The 16,395-nt window shown below is 41.9% G+C and overlaps 1 protein-coding gene across 7 annotated transcripts in view; it reads left to right on the top strand.

Moving 5' to 3' along the window:
• Nucleotides 1-16,395, top strand: part of sipa1l3 (signal-induced proliferation-associated 1 like 3) — a 50,057-nt gene continuing 33,662 nt past the window's right edge. For 5 of the 7 annotated variants that reach the window (XM_053873523.1, XM_053873521.1, XM_053873522.1 and 2 more), the window contains exon 1: nucleotides 1-143. The gene's annotated coding sequence lies outside the window, so the exon portion shown is untranslated. Of the gene's footprint in view, nucleotides 144-1,682; nucleotides 1,859-16,395 lie in introns of those variants that run through there. The other 2 variants (XM_053873520.1, XM_053873519.1) reach the window with 2 other exon arrangements.

Below are 16,395 nucleotides of genomic sequence, written 5' to 3'. Positions count from 1 at the left end.
CTTCGCCGTGGTTTCGGTTGAGCAACGTCTCCGCTCAGTGAAAAGGCAGTCAAGCGTCGGCACACGGAGCTCGCGCTCTGTCTGGAGATTAATTTTAATGGACTGGAGCGGAAGAGATACATCGGAGCGGCGCTTTGAATAAGGTAGACGTTATGCTCTCTGGCGCCGGCTCTGTCTGAGTTTTACACACTTTGGAAGGAGCAGGCTTTTGAAAAGTGACTAAGGTTTAGCGAGCAGCGCGGAGAAGGAGCCGGGCAACTTCAGCTAATACACAAAGTAGCTTCTTCACTGCTTTGTCTGAGTTCAAGTCTATTCTCTCTTTCTACTTGCGTCGCCACCAGCCGTTGTTTAATCGCTGGTAGCGTGTGTGGAATATCGTCCTCCTCCACCTGAACTACCGTAGCGACTTTACGAACTACCCGAATTCTACAACCTCCCTCATCGCCGATGTGCTTACTGCGCATGTACAGCGCTGCAGTCTTCGTTCGCATTTGTAGTTTTCGTACCTGGGCCACTTACCGGTTGTTAAGGCCAGTGGAAAACGACAAAACTACAAGTTCCAGACAATGCTAGCTTTGTTTGGGTCTGAGGCTATAGCCCGCTAGTTAGTTAGCCTTTCCACTTGAGCTGGTAATCGGAAGTTGCATTCACTCTGCATTTGTTTATGAATGGGTAGCATTCGATGTGTTGTTTCAAGTACTCGCACGCATACTGGTATGTGCAAACGGTTCCTACTCTAGTGACCGTGTTTACGGTTTTCTAGCCGAACATGTGCAACACGTTTTCTTGTGTTGATCGTGCCCTTTTTGGACGTGCACAACCTGTTCACCGAGCAAGATGTATGTGCTACGTTTGTTGGCCTCTGCGTGTCGTGTGCTTTCGAGTGTGTGCGCTCAGCAAAGGAAGGTGATGATTCCTCGGTGTGTCGTCTTCTTTTGCCAGTGATTCCCATGCTGCTTGCGTATTCCCCAACCCTCAGGAAATGACACGTCGAGCATCAGGGTGATGGATCTGTCGTGCCGGAGCAACAGAGCATGGCATCATTTACTCTGGTTGCATCCTTGGTGGAGATAATGGGCTTGTTATTACCTAAGATAACAAGAGAATGGTGTTTCAGTGACTCAACCTGGCAAGCCTCCTGGTTTAAAAGCCGTATAGTTATGTGTTATGACCTGTGTAATTACACCTTTTATTTTACATTCACATAGCATTGTTGTCAAAGTACAGTATTTCGTTCACAGGCTCGCCTGTTCTGCTGTGAAGGTATAAGAACTTTTGTAATCATAGCTGTGCTTGTGTGTATTGTGTGTCCAGAGAGTACATTGAAATGTAATATAGGCAGCATTATATTTATTCCAGCTTTTTGTTGGCTTAAGATGTTGATTTTAGACTTATAAAAATAATAACCACGGTGGGTTACATCACACATTTTAAATGCAAAGACCTGTGAAGATGTTATTAGTGGATATTAATTTTATTTTTAGGAGATTGTAGATTGTATAAGGTCGAACAGATTATTTACTTTTGGTGGCGTTTCTGTGCTCTAGTTCAGGAAGACTTTAAAGGTTTCTTTACAAGAGAAGGAATTCAGCGGTCTTTGTTGACCTGCTAAATCTACAAAGACCGGTCAAGGACATTACTGACCGGTGTATAAAAAAAGAGTTTTGCTTTCTACTGTCATGATGGTGTTGTTGAACATCAGAGTTTGGTCAGTCATTTCAAAAACATTTGCATCAGCCTTTGGGCGTCAGTGATGTTTCACCTGTTGGCATATTAGCTGTCATATTTTTGTTAAAGCAGTGCACTTCTTCCTTTGACACTGCACCGTCTTTTTTTAATGGAAGAGTTTGGAATCGGTGTGAGTATTACAGCATTTCAGAGTGAGATATTTGCTGCTGGATATCTATCGACTGCTTTTAAGTTTTTTTGTTGTGTGATGAGAGAGTGAGTACGATAACCGGTATCCGACAACTCTGTTTCTTATTTATTTGGCCAGTTTGTGGATATGAATGAAAGTTCTTTAAATTTTAGACACAGCCAGCTCTGTGTCACAGAACTTGGAATGTTTCATGTCCTAAACCAAATGAGCTCAGCTGCCTTCTGACGTCTATCTCTTATTTGATCTTATTTGATGCTGTACCCAACATTCTTTTTGCCTTGTGCAAAACCTCTTTTGACACCATGACACAGTTTAAATCCTTGGACTGTTAATCTGAGCTTGACGCAACTTGTAAATAAAACTGCCGTTAGGTTCGGGATCCCAGATTAATTCACTCAATAGCACATGTTAGATGCAGTGTTCCTGGGTAACAGGGTTAGTTTGTTACAAAAACAGACTTCTGCCCACATCAGTAGAACTAAAATAAGGATGTCTTCTGAATCAAAGACTACTTTGAGCTTTTAAATAATGTATTAGGTCTTAAAACACAGTTTTCAGTTGAAACAGTTGTTGCTTGCAATGTAAGTCCAGTGATATTTCACCTCCCTTTCTTATGAACATTCTTGTGTGCTTGTGCTTGATAAAGAAAACAGTCCATCTTGCCAGGATACAGAACAAAACAGAGACATCGGGTACATTGTGTGGGCTTCTGTGTCCATCCAGCTAGTTGAAAATTCTGTTTCTTAATTATGTAATGTGAGCTGTGAGGCTCTGCGGTTTGACACTGACGTGTGATGTGCTGTTACAGAGAAAATATCTGCCTGAGTGACAGGTGTGTCTCTTGGTGGAGGTAGACACTGACACGATTGTGTTGTTTCATCAGATTATTAGTTGAAGTGCAGCTGTGTTGTTTAATACTATAAAATGTCATGGGACAGGAGGGGTATCTGAGCCCTTTGCCCACACTCTCATTGATGTGTTGGGGTCCTCTGGGGGTCTTTATCCGTAAGTCAGTATGCATGACAGTGTCAGCAGGGTCAGTGATTTACTAAAGAGGAGCACAACACGTCTCCATAAATGAGAGCGTGCTTTATAGCCTCCTGTGCTGCAATAAAGCATTCGCTAAGCAGGCAGTTGATCTATCAGTTCGGACTCCTACGTTTCGTCTCAGACGGAGGTCAGATCCCCCCGAGGTGTTGTTTACTAATCTGTGGCTCCTCCTGAGGGTGTGAATGAATCACAGATCCTCATCCTGCATGCAAATGTCCAAAAAAATGCAGCGATTGGACTGGTGGTCTTAAGTGTGCGAGGAGGTAGAATGAGCCTGATGCATAGCAGAGCCTGAATTGCAGACGCAAATCTTTTTTTTCCCTTTCAGTTTCCCTGCACAGGGCATGTTTGGCTGGGGTAAATATAGCATGTTGGTTTTAGCTTGAGGATAAACACAGATGTTGAGTAGGCCGTTCTTCAGACGGGTCGAGTCCTGCCACTGGTCAGTGTTGGTAGCAGAGGAAGCCAGCGAGAGGGGAAGCCTGCTCATCCGTCCGCAAAACACTTCAAAGGAACCCAGCGCTAGGCCATTAGCAAGCTAGGCGGGCATTTGTTGGACCCCTTTATTGGATGATATTTAAGTCATGCTAGTCATGCCCCTGACAGGCTCCATGCAGGAGTCTGTCGAAAACGTTTAAATTGGAAGCTCTCAACCATTAGAAGAAATATTTAGTAGTTGGTCATAATTTCCTTTTCTAGGTTGTAACTAGTCAAATGTGGAGATATTTTGTACGTCATTCTGTTTGCCTCTCTCCAGAGATTTACACCAGTGCATCTTTGATTTCACCAGTCTTATATTTATCCAAACCTGGGCTGATTGCCATGGCGGGCAGGTGGAGTCTGTGTCTCTACACTCCATGGAGCATATGGTGAAGCCTGTCTATGACAAAATGTTCCGAAAAGAGGAAATCCTGGATGACGTGGCCGGGGTTTTTTTTTTTTTTTGGAGAGAGATATATAATAAATGGTGAGCGTGATTAAATATTTAAATTCCTCTCCATTCCAAGCATATCAACAATTTTGCTCATGTGTATGAAGTTGGAGTCAATGCAATCGGCAAACAAAATCTTTGTAAGATTTAGAATTGCTTGTAAAACTCAAGATGGCCACCATGGGAAGAAACAAAACAATGGAAGGGAACGCAGCCAACCAAGAAATGATAGAGGAACAGAGGGGAATGTTTTGTTGTTTACCAAATTAGTGACAGTAATAATGCTAGTTTTTTTATCATGAGAAATAAATCTGCCTCCAATCCAAACCGTCCTCATGTGGGTCGTCTTTTCATAAGTCCAGCCGGAATGCGCGGCTTCTGCAAGCAACAGACTGCAGTCATCATTTTGTTTTTTTCCGCAAGTAACTCAGCGAAAACTGTCATGTTGATGTTCACCTCCATGATGTCTCGATCAGTTTGTTTTGATAGGTTTGTCTTATATTTTATCTTCAAAAATAGATCATTTTTATGATGGTGTGGCGACTCTCATTTAAGGGGTGGCAGCACGCCATGCTAGTTTATATGGCGGAAACCCTGAACAGTTAATACTGGAGAAAAAGTTTTATACTCAAAAATCTAGTTCAACAAGGTCATCAACACAAAACTAAGTAGTGTTTTTACTCCTGTGCAACATCCTTCGGCCCCCTAAATCAATGAGAGCACAAAGCCACCGTTGTCCTCTCTTACTTTATTTCTCCCTTTAAATTCCGGGATGCATTTCCACCTTATTGGTCATTCTGTCACTGAGTTCTTGGGGGTCAGAGTCAGACAGGAAATGAGTGCGAACAACGCAGGATGTGTACTGATCAACCAAGTGTTACCTGGTGAATCATAGAAGCAGGGAGAAGTGAGGAGATCAGTCATTGTGACCTCTTGAAGAATTCCTTTATTATTCAGGAAATGTTGACTTATGCTGACGCAGGAATGTGGCCGGTCGTCTGCTCCATGTCTTTGCAGCGTCTTTGCAGCAACTGTTTTTGTCGAGGTTGTTTTATTTGGGTAATTGATATGAGTCTGAGCCAGCTCTGTGTTATATTATTAGGGCCTTCTAATTCCATGTAATGTGTTTGTTGGGCTAATAAGGGTGAGGAAGTGGAGCGCTGAGCTGGATGACTTCAGAACCTCACATGATAATAAATAAACATTTTGATAGAACAATTAAACATTGTGGAAGAACACTTTTGTTCCTCTTTACTTTAGAAGTTGAAATTGTTTGCTTTTAGTGACCTCCACGTCATTGAACACACAGATAGCTGGAGGGCTCCCTCACAAAGAACCCACACAGCTCTTGTGTGTGTGTGTGTGCGCGCGGTTAGACGTTTCTGGCTTTTTTTTTTCGTCTCTTGTGTTGCACCGGAGGATTTTTATGATGCTACTTCAAAAGTCTGTTTCTTTTTGTCCCCTCCTCTTGTGGTATGTGAGCTGAGAATTTGACTTTCACGGCCTCTCCCACCTTCTGACTCTTTACCCATTCCGGCTTGTGACTGTGGGGCCGTTGTTGCAATGCCAAGTGAGCGTTGCACGCCGCCATTCCACGCATACCTCCTCATCGAGTCCTCTGCTTCAATTCAATTCCCCACCTTCTTATTCAGGTCACATTTGTAGTAATCTGTTGTTTGGAGCCACAAGTTACCGGCTTGTTTTAGAGAGAGACTTCTGGGGCTGTGAATCTTTATGCTCTAATCAACAGTGCTTTTGAAGCTGGTTTCAAGTGCCTTATTACATTTCGTCGATCAACATTTGAGCTCTTGAAAAAACTCTCCAAAGTGGTAACATTCACGGCGCCGTGCAGTCCAGGATGCCCCCCACTTTCCCATCATTCTAGTTGTGTACTCCCCTCTATACGGTCATGATTAAAGTACAAATAATATTCACAATTATATTAGAATATTGGACAACACTAGTTTTAAAGGGTTTTATTTTTTATAATTTTGATAGATTGAGTCACTATCTTAAAGAGATGATATGAACTCTGGTGTCTTGAAATCCTCTGAAGTCAAAACAGAAAGATTTTAATCTTAAGTCCTACCACTTGAATCAAGCCATGTTGACCTCACTAAGCTATTAAAAGCTGTCCATTGTGGAAGACTGATGTTTAAAACAGGCCAACCGCAACCCAACAAACTGCTCTGTGTTATGAGCTTTTTGGCAGTTTTGAGTCTCTCAGCAATTCATTGTCATCGAACTGGTTCTGTTTATGTGGACTTCGCCTTTGATCATTGCACTCTATTTTTTTGTAGTGTCTTTCTCTGATTAAGAGTCGTCAAACCTTTATTCTGTCCAAATGTGTGTATCCGTAGTCATTTGTGTTGTGTTTTGAGCCTAGAATTACATTGTCATAACTGATTTTTGTTTTAGCTGACAACCCATGTTTATGACAAATAGTTGGTATGAAAATTTTGTTAATATATGAGGGCTCTGAAATCACTGGCTTTGAGCCAGTATATAAGAAGATGATATTTTGTTAGCTATTTTTTCTGTCCACTACCATTAGCTACAGTCAACATGATAGCAAAAGAAAAAAAACTTATTGCCCAAATATAGTATAATGCAATCCAAATGTGGATGTAACTAAGCAAAGCTCTGTATGCGTGACTTGCAATTGAAGTGCTGACCGCTTCGTCCCAGAGGAGGGGAGAAGGAAGTGACAGAAGTTTGGGTGTTTCTCCTTACAACAGGAGAGTCTGTTATCACCGTGGGAGTGAAGGGAAGAGAAGATAGCCGATAACTCAGATGGAGTAAAATGGTTAAATGGGGGTTGAGCGAGGTTAGGCGGACAGACTGAAGAAGAGGTCTGTTGTTCAAGCTTGTGAGCTTCTTCTCTTCTTTCAGTCCGTCAGTGTCTGAGTAATTTGTCCGCCCATGTTGTGTATGATCCCTCAGTGAACTACACTGCCAAGATTTGATAAGAAAATGCTCTGCCTATGGTGCTGAAGTGGTTCCTGGCAAACACAACATCAATAAGAAAGTAGGACAAAACCAAAAGAAACAGTGTTTTATTGTATAAACATGATACTGTACCTTCCTGCCCAAAGAGAGGGTTGCCTTAAGGTGAGGACTCTGTTGTAAACATCCAAGCTGTTTGTGACTGAACAGCTTTTTTTCTACCTGCCTGAAATACATGAGGTGTAACTCACAAAATGGGTATGTTTTTGTGTGTCTGTTCTCAAGGTCACTACTATCAAACCGCCTGTGGCTAGAAGTTGTTTGACCCACACTGCCTCACCCTCCTACTACAATGTGCACTTAGTCAACCCCTCTGTTATATTCTTTCTCCCGCACACCAATCCTTTGGCTTCTCTCAGCCGAACACACATGACTGCGTCCATTAAACACATTCCCACCATGCAACTGCAGACGCTCGTGTCGCACTCACTCTGCACTGACACACTACTCTCCCTTGCACAGTTGTCTGTGGAAGTCTGTGTTTTTCTTGTGGTTCCCATGTCGAAGTGTGACAGGAATGCCGACAGCCCCGTGGATAGCCTCTCCTGTTTGTTGTGTTTGTCCTCTTACTCTGATTCCACCTTTCCTCCCCGTTCCTTAAAGCACCATTGCTGAATGTGCTTGGAACACAAGTAGGCCAGTGTATGCCTTTGTGAGCACATGTGCAGCTTAGTGTGGTTGCACATGCATGCGTGAGTGCAAGTTGGGCTGTACAGCCACTCCCTGGACAAGTCCTAAACCAAACACAGAGAGAAAGAGAGAGGGCTGCTTGATGGATTAAGCTTGTTGTAACAGCACTCCTCACTTGCTTGGACTTTCAATGGGATGACTCTGGATTTCTGGTGAACTTTGATCAGTGATGCAGCCTGGCATCCTCCTTTATTATGCTCTAAAACAACCAGTTTATTCTTGTTGAAGATGACTGTCCGACCAGAGTTTGTGCGCTCAATATACGATGACAGTCCAATGGGTTTCAACTCTGACAGTTTTAAAAAGATTAATTACATAACCGTATCTTTCCCACTTCTTTCTTCTGATGAATTGAGTTAAAAACCATGAATGGTTCAGAACTAATCATTTCTGCTGTTGCGTTCAAACCACATGCTTGTTGGTCCAGATTAAGCCTTGAGTTGGAAAATGGCCTCCGGTTAACCTCAGTTGACCCGAAGTAACGTTTAGTCTTGTGTCTGGCGTAATGGCCTGTTCCGATCACTGCTTCACAAACAGGCACAGCAGTTCACTGGGGTAAGAAATGGTTTGGGCCACACCTTCCCTTTCGTTGTTGAAACCATGACCAAACTATTCTTAAAAAGAATAGTGATTACAACATCTACCCAAAAGTGGCTCCCTCTTTTGAAGGCAAAAACGCTTCATATGAACGCACCTTTCAAAGTCTTAAACAGACTTTTGTACATGTGCATCCCTTTTGCGTGACACCTGGGCTATTTAAAAAAAAGTTTGGTATTTTTTTCTGTGTTGAAAATATAATGATGCTATATCTTCAATAATTCTAATGCCTTGGAAGGCATGGCAATAAATATCAACAGTCAAATAATTAGGAACCTTGAAGAACACCTTGAATTTAATACATTTCCCACTTAACTGGTGGTGAAACTGACCAACAAATATTCCATCTCAATACACATTTCTGCATATTCCAAGAGCACATGACTCAGCTGAGCCGGTATCTGAAAGCACAGCCTGTGATGGCACATGAACCCAGAACTGGTTCTTTTGAGTCTCTCCTTATTTCAAATTTCAGTTGTGTAGCAGCCAGTAATGCAGGCAAATCCACATTTTGTAATTAAATATTTTTCCCGATTATTGCTGTCAATCAACCTGAGCTGTGTTGAAGAGCCAAACTCCACCACGTTCACCTTGTCTTTTCTCACAGCATCGGTTTATTCAGTTCTTTATAACCCCCTTTGTTTTTGCTTCAATGGACCTACTGTAGTTTTTTAGGTCTGAGTCAAAGTCCCTCTGGCAAACAGTGACTGGTCTCTCCGGGGCCTGTGTTCAGACAGAGCCTGGCTTGCAACACTACACCATTACGGTTTCAGCGGCGCTTCATGTTACCACAGTGCCTGGCGAGCAGTGTGTGTTGAAGTCTTGGAATGAAATTCTGTGAACTCTTGACAGACAATGAGGTATCATAAATGTATAGTCAGGAGCAGTGAAGAGATCAGATGCTGTAGGTGTCAGACATGAAGGAACATAGAGAGAAAGATTTGCCCGAGGTCGTGTTCTAAAGCGGTGATACTGATGTGCTCTGCTACGGTGTCTGTCCACATTATTATGTTGCATCTTTTGGGTGTACTCTGTTTCGATTCAACTACTTCTGCCTCAGCATCTCCAGATATTCTGCGGGACTTGAAATTGCTCCCTACAGCTGGTGCTGGCAGACAGCAGGAGGAGGAGGGAGAAGCCAAAGCGATTATGAGACTCGGGGTGCGCTTTAACCCACTTAGCACACCATCTCAGGGTCTCTGCCAAAACGGTGAGCTTAGCGCTTTCAATCCTTTTCCCAGAGTGAGCCGATAGTTTGTCGCTCGCAGCTGCGTCTTACTCCCAGAAAATGTTGTCAAATAATTTATGACTGAGTTACAATCGCCGTCAGATGGCATGTGTTGCGTGTTTTTGTCTTGGTGAATCACAAATGTCTGATCCAATCTTGTTGTCTGGGTTTTCAGTTTGCCAGTCATAAACAAAAGTCTTTGCTGACTGAAGACCGGAATTTCAACAAAACTTCAGATGTATACAGTTTTGGTTTTTCAGTGTCCGTTATAGATGGAGCTTGACGATGATAAGGGTGTTCAGGAAAATTAAGTTTCCAAAAAAAAACCTGATTTGAACTCAATTTAACGTTTTGTACAACATAAACAATGAACTGCAGATGCCACCTTTTTGACGGCATGTGTTGAAGTACTTACACGTTTACATGTTGCTTACATGTCCTGCAGTCCATGCATGTTTTTTCTTAGTGTGTCAGTAAAACAATCGGATGTTGCACATCGAAGAACAATTGTTATTTGTTCGCAATTCAAACACTATGAGTAGCTTTAACTACATTATGGTCTGTGTTTCTGTGTTCAGGTTGTTATGCTAGTGGCAGGAAAGGTGCTTCTGAGGGTTGTAAATTTCAATATTTCCAGGAGAGGGAGGGGCAGTGCTTCCCGGGGCCTCCCAATGTTGAGTAGAACTCCTGGTGAGAATCATGTTTTTAGCTGTGAGTTGGTGTAAATGGCAGTTAGATGGAAATATTTTGTAGCTGCGTCAATGGCTGAACCGATTTGCAATGGCATTTGTTATAATCATGAACATCGCATCATCATCCAAACATGATGCTGTGATGGATTTACACGCATAGTCATTTGGTGTAGTCACATCAAAGTTGTGCTGGTGTGGTTAAACAAATAGATTGATTCATCTTAGAGACTTTCAATGAATTAGCTGCGTTTCTTACTGCAAAATCATACAATTTTCCTATTTATTTTCTGGTCTCTTTAGCCTGCCAAGTGACTGACACTAGCTTTGTTTATAATCGTTATACTATCTATGGATATTTCAGTCCCATATCATATTTTTTTTTCTTGTTCTTTTGCTTCATTCCCAAATTTTGTCAGTGCTTAGTTTGCAAGTCATGAAGTGAAACTGTTCAGTCTGAGTTTGCCTGTCTCCGTCCTCTTTTTCCATCTGAAGTTCACAGTAGGTGAATGAACTGCAACTGTACACCAGTTCTCCCTTTCTCTTCCTTAATTTAAGTGTTGTTGCTAAGCATTTGCACCGTAAGCTTCACTGATCCCCAATAGATCTACTGTCTCCTATTACTGATTTCCACTGGACCTCGACGAACTGTATTAGCCTTTAATGGACTGTAATGGATCTGTCATTGAAATGAACTCAAGAGCACAAGAGAGGAAATGATTTTCTAGATTACAAATGTATATCTGTGAATGACCATGAATCACTTTCAAATTCTAGATCTATATTAAAATATGGAAGTGTTGTTTTGCCAAGCTCTAATCATACATACAGTATCTGCTCCTGATATCGTGCCCTACTCCCTCTCCTGGTAAAATTGGGGTCACAACGCCACATTCTCTAGATTCTTTATGCGCAGCCTTGTCTTTTATTTTCTCATCCACGCCTGGGTGGCACACAGAAACGCTGACTCCGTGATTAATGATTCCCGCCACAAACAAGGCTTTTTGTCAAATCAACAGTCGTCTCATCGCGCCCACAAATCTTCCAAAACATTACAAGTTGTAAAAGTGGAAGATTGGGTTGGAGGAGGGGCGAGGAACAAATACAGGGTGATTCAGAGGAGGGGGTGTTGTTTGAGCAGTGGCACTGTCACTGTAGGTTTATGTCTGGAGCGCTCCCTCCCTCCCTCCCTCGTTCGTACTGAGCAGAGTCATGGTGGAATTGGGGTCAGCTTCATGGCTCCATGGTCTTTTCTTTAACCTTTTATAAAACCTTGTCCTTCTGCCTATTTAGCTTACAACTCAACCACCGTATTCACATGTTCATTCCCCAGTATCCCATAAATGAGTGACCATCACTCATTTGCATTCTTGAGTTCCCTCCTATCCATTTCCTGGAATGAGACCAGGAGATTTATAATTAACAAAGAGAATGTAAGTTACAGAGAGAGCGCTGTTTCCAGTTCTCAGCGTGAGGGCACCAAGTGAAAAGGGGATGTTGCACCCGCCCTTTAATACGGATAAATGCTGAAGCAGGAAAAACACACTGAAAAGACACTGGGAATGATTTGATCAGTGCTTCTTCAGTGTTCACGCCAAGTCTAAGCTGCTTAGTCATGGCAGGTTATTGAAGTTGAAAGGAACACACTGCAAATGTTTGGTATGTCACGGTTGAATATTACAAATATTTAGTCATTTTTAATGATCTCATTTTTTTAGCATAAGACTATTCAAATCTCCCAACAGTCGATTGATTCATTCGTCAGCTACCACTTAGTCTGAAGAAAAGCCACACAAGAGTGGGAAACGCATGAGCACCTCACAGCTGGGACCAACATCCAAAATATCAATTTTCCTTTAAGCTCGTTTTCTGTAGATTAGTGCTTTACTTGATTATACAATCTGTGTAATAACACTGTAATACTACTGTTACAGAGATACTTGTCTTAAACTGACATATTGTGAAAATATATTATGTACATTAGCATGTAATATTAATATATTATTAAACTAAATTAAAAGAAAGTGGCTGTGATTCTTAAAAAACTTGTTTCCCTCTTTTAAAATTATTTTTTATTGATTTTGAATACAAATTACCCACCCCTTCTTATGCCACCAGGCTTTACACTACGCCCCTATGGTTAACACATCATGAAACTTCTTACTAGAATGTAACAAGTCGGATGCTCTCAAAAAATACAAAAATTATAAATTTGTTGGCACAAGATCCAAACAATTTGTCATTAAATCTATATTTCTGCCAAATGACATGAAGAGGAAAAGCCAGTGGAGACTTTCTTATAACAGTGTTTTTGATTGTAGCTGCCAAAATCCTGACATTCAAAGCGGTTCAAAACATTCATTGACTGCAGTGTGCATCAGTGTGATCACTAATTGCCTTTGTTTCATTTCCTAATTTAACACATTGGTCCTAATGTGCGATCTCACACAACCTAAGGCTCGTTGCAACAATATTGTGTTAGTAGTCGCAGCTACCTTGTCCAAGTAGAGGGAGTGATATAAATCTAATCTAACCTCCCTCGTCTCCGGAGTAGCAGGCTTGCTGAAGGGCTATTAATCATGGCTTGGCCTTGCTGAGCCTGCCACAGTATGTCCGTCTAAACAGATGGTTCAGTGCGGAGGACGGATTCTCGATCCTGTCTCTGTGTGACACCTTTCTGTCAAAGCCTTAAGCTACTTGATGATCACTTGGTTTGAAGGTGGTTCATTTGTCGTTTAATAGCCATAGTAGTTGACAGTGCAACCATTTTATTTATTTATAAAAAAAAAATCAGCTTTAAAAAAATCCTGGTATGTTTTTTTCTGTGGAATCAGAATGGTAAATGCAAGCGATTTGAGGCATCGGGATAAACCTTAACTTATTTTGAAACTTCATAATCCAACGACCTTTAAGCTTCTCCTCCCAACATTTAAGCCATGAAGCACCCGAGACTTGGCTGAAGGTTTAGCATCTCTAACAATATTCCTCTCTGACCCATTTATTGTGGTTACTGAAGCTTTTGCAATGAACACTTTTCATAGCGTAACACAATGCTGTCTAATAACAGTGTACCACGTGTTTAATTAATAAATGGCTGTAATGCATAGCTTGTTTACAAGCTAATTTCCTGTTTACCTTTAAAAGGCATGGCATGTGTGAGAGTGTTCAGGACTTAATTTGTCCTCAAATATGTCACATCCTCCTGCTCAGTTGTTCTCTTGGGTAAAACGGAGCAAACACCATGGGACATGTTCTTTATTGAATTATTTTTAGCAGTCAAAGTAGATGTGGTGAAGTGAAGGAGCGCGGTTCATAGCCAGTCCTCAGTCAATATTTGATTCTTTGAGTGCAGTGCCACTGCAGGGAGGAACTGACATGGCATGTGAATGATCTTCCAGGGAGGCAAGCCGGCTTTTCTTGGTGGAGCATGAATTTGGGCTTTATGCTTCTGTTGTCACAGAGTGTGTGACACCTGTTCTCCATGTTCTCCAGGTCTGAGGTTTAAAAAAAGCCCCAGAGCTGAAACCTCAGTTTAAGTGGTGAGTGGGCGCCGACAGTACCGGTTTTATGAGAAGCCTTAACATTGGTGTGTGTGTGTGTTTGTGCTGCTGCCGTTTCGATTGTCAGCCTGCTGTTGTGACACACCGGCAGCTAACAGCTTGGACACCGGCCGCTCAGGGTCACCGTCATCTAGCTTGCATTCCGGCCCTTCAGTTTCCTCCTCAGAAAGGCACAAGCTGAGAACTGTGTGAACGTTTTGGCTGCACATGTGGCACGTAAAGAGACGGCTTATCTCATTAACAAGACCTTCCACAGGAGCTTTGAAGGGAGCTGCTCCACCCCCACACTCACTCCAAAACTCCACATGCTACTGACTCACTGGTGTGGCTTTCACAAAAATATGACATTGAAACTGAGATTTTAGGGTTTCATGTTCATTACTACTGACATAAGAAGCGGCTACAATATGACCTTTAAACTAACTGCCTTAATGTATCTTGTCAGGACATTTTTAAGTGAGCCAAGATGATTTGTAAACCAAAACTCTTGTGGTGGAAGTTTAGGTACTTTTTAAGATTGTGCTGCCATTACAAAATGTGTTATCAAGTTAAACAGCTGCATGTCAGTCTGAAACGCCAAGCTAATGCTACCCTAATTCTGGTCCTAGATTATCTTGTTTATACGTTCAATCTGATGTTTACAGTAAGTCCCCCTAGAAGTCAGTCAGTCAAGGCATCAGTTATTAAAACAAGCATTTAAAACATGTCCTTTCATTTAAGAATAAAATGAAAATATTTTATTATGAGCTAAACCTCCCGCAGTGTCTGTATTAAAACAGACGCTTCTTGTGTTGACTGGATCCAAGCTTTGCTCTCTGTGTGTGTGTGTGCGTGCGTGAAAAAACAAAACAATTCAGCCCTGTTTGTTTAGGTCCGCGATGACTCAGGGCGTAGTGAAACTCGATGGCCCACTTTGCTCACAGTCGTCCCCACTGCTGCAATGAAGTCGAATTTCCTGTTTCGCCAGCATCCCAGTGCTTTGTTTGGGGTTGTGGGTCCGCGCTGTTTGAACATGTTTACATGAAACGATTCCAGCAACATGACAGTCACGGGGATGCACTGAGTCAATGGAGTCATTTTCACCCTCTCATTTGGGGTAAAGCTGGGCTATCAGTTTTCAGGTTCAATGTTTTGGCCCTGTGCTAGTTTGTAACTTCGCCTGATAGCATGTGCCATCGGCTTGACATTGTGACCTGCAGCATGTTTATGTCCAAATTAAGAAGGTTGGGTGGTTAATGTTTCACTTGTTGGCTCATGTAAGAGGGATTCCCCGACTAGTTTTTATCTCTATGATTCCGGTTGATCATGTCTTGCCATCATAACTAAGGATGTTATTGTCTCAAAGCGAACTCCTCAGACAGTGTTTAGTATCATAAAGTCAGTTGAGACGTTAATATTTAGTATAAAAATATAAAAGCTTGCCAGAGATGGTGGGCTTCATCTGGAGAGATGGCGGGGCTAATAAGGGAGTGGTAGATATGTTTTTAATTTCCTCCATGCAGCTTTCAGCCAGCTGTTGCCTCCCGCCTGTGGTGGGCTGAAGGGCCCCGGGTCAGAGTCATGTCAGGGCAGCATGGGGGAGGGAACGAAGGGACGGGGGATTTGTAAAGACATAAATTAAAAGATTCCATGTATACCTTCATATTTTCTTTCTTTGTCCATGTAATAAAAGAGTCTCAAATACATGAATGCAGAACATATCTGCTGCACAACAGTAGCAATTATAAACACTGTTATGTCACATAACTGTGTGTACTCTTGTCATAAGGAAGAGAAGTTTGAGGAAATCAAAGTCACTAGTGATTAGCATGATAAAAACATCATGTAGCCTCTTCATGCTCTCATGAATTGTAATATGGTTCTTCTTTTCTGTGGTAATTAATTGTGTCATGCTCTCTTAATGAGAAACAAAACAATGTCAAAGTGTTTTTTTTTCCAGATTGATACCAATGCTTCAATTAAATATGTTGCTGTTTTTTGTGTGTGAATCAATCTGGAGCTGTGTAACATTATATGACATGCCAGTCATCTCCACATTGACACTGGAACAATAATTTGTCAATAGGTGTGAGGCTTGCATGCTAACCTGTTTGCTGACGATGAGCGGCTGTTCGCTGGTTTCCCTCGTGTCCAGTAATCACTTGTGGGGAGTGTAATGTTTCCCAGGTTATACCGCGCCTTCAATTAATCTGCTCATATAGACTTACACCCTAATAGAACATGGTTTTCCCACACTTTGTCTCCACCAATACCAGAGTGTAAAGTTACAGAACACCGTTTGAATAGAAAACCCCAAAGGATTTGGTTGTTTCACAGGCATCACAGGAGTTAGTAGCACCAGTGTTGACATGGCTACTGTGGTGAGGCTTCAGATATTGTAAAAGTTCACTGTAACTCACATAAGTATTTATTTTGGAAGATGCATCATTTAATTTATCTAAGAGTCACTGACCCTTTGGGGTCTAAGACCCCAAGTCCAAGTGGAAAAGCTGGCATCCCCGGTAAAATGATCTTCTCAAACTGGCTCTACTGCTTTGGAGTCTGACTTAAAATGAAATAGATCCCAACTTCCTCCACCCGGAAGCCCTTTTGGCACCTTTGTTTCGCTGAGTCACTGTATTGAAAGACTTGAATATGAAGTGGGCTGATAGCACAAAGCCAGTAACTTGTTAGACAGCTACTGCAATGTCACTTTGTTTGTTTTGGATTTTACATTTTCTTTAGTAAGTACATGTAACATGGTGGAATGGTAAGGACAATGGCCA

Source organism: Synchiropus splendidus, chromosome 8 (genome assembly GCF_027744825.2).
Source record: "Synchiropus splendidus isolate RoL2022-P1 chromosome 8, RoL_Sspl_1.0, whole genome shotgun sequence".
Taxonomy (NCBI): Eukaryota; Metazoa; Chordata; class Actinopteri; order Syngnathiformes; family Callionymidae; genus Synchiropus; species Synchiropus splendidus.
The sequence above is the reverse complement of the archived record's forward strand: the minus strand, read 5'-3'. Positions and strand labels throughout refer to the sequence as shown.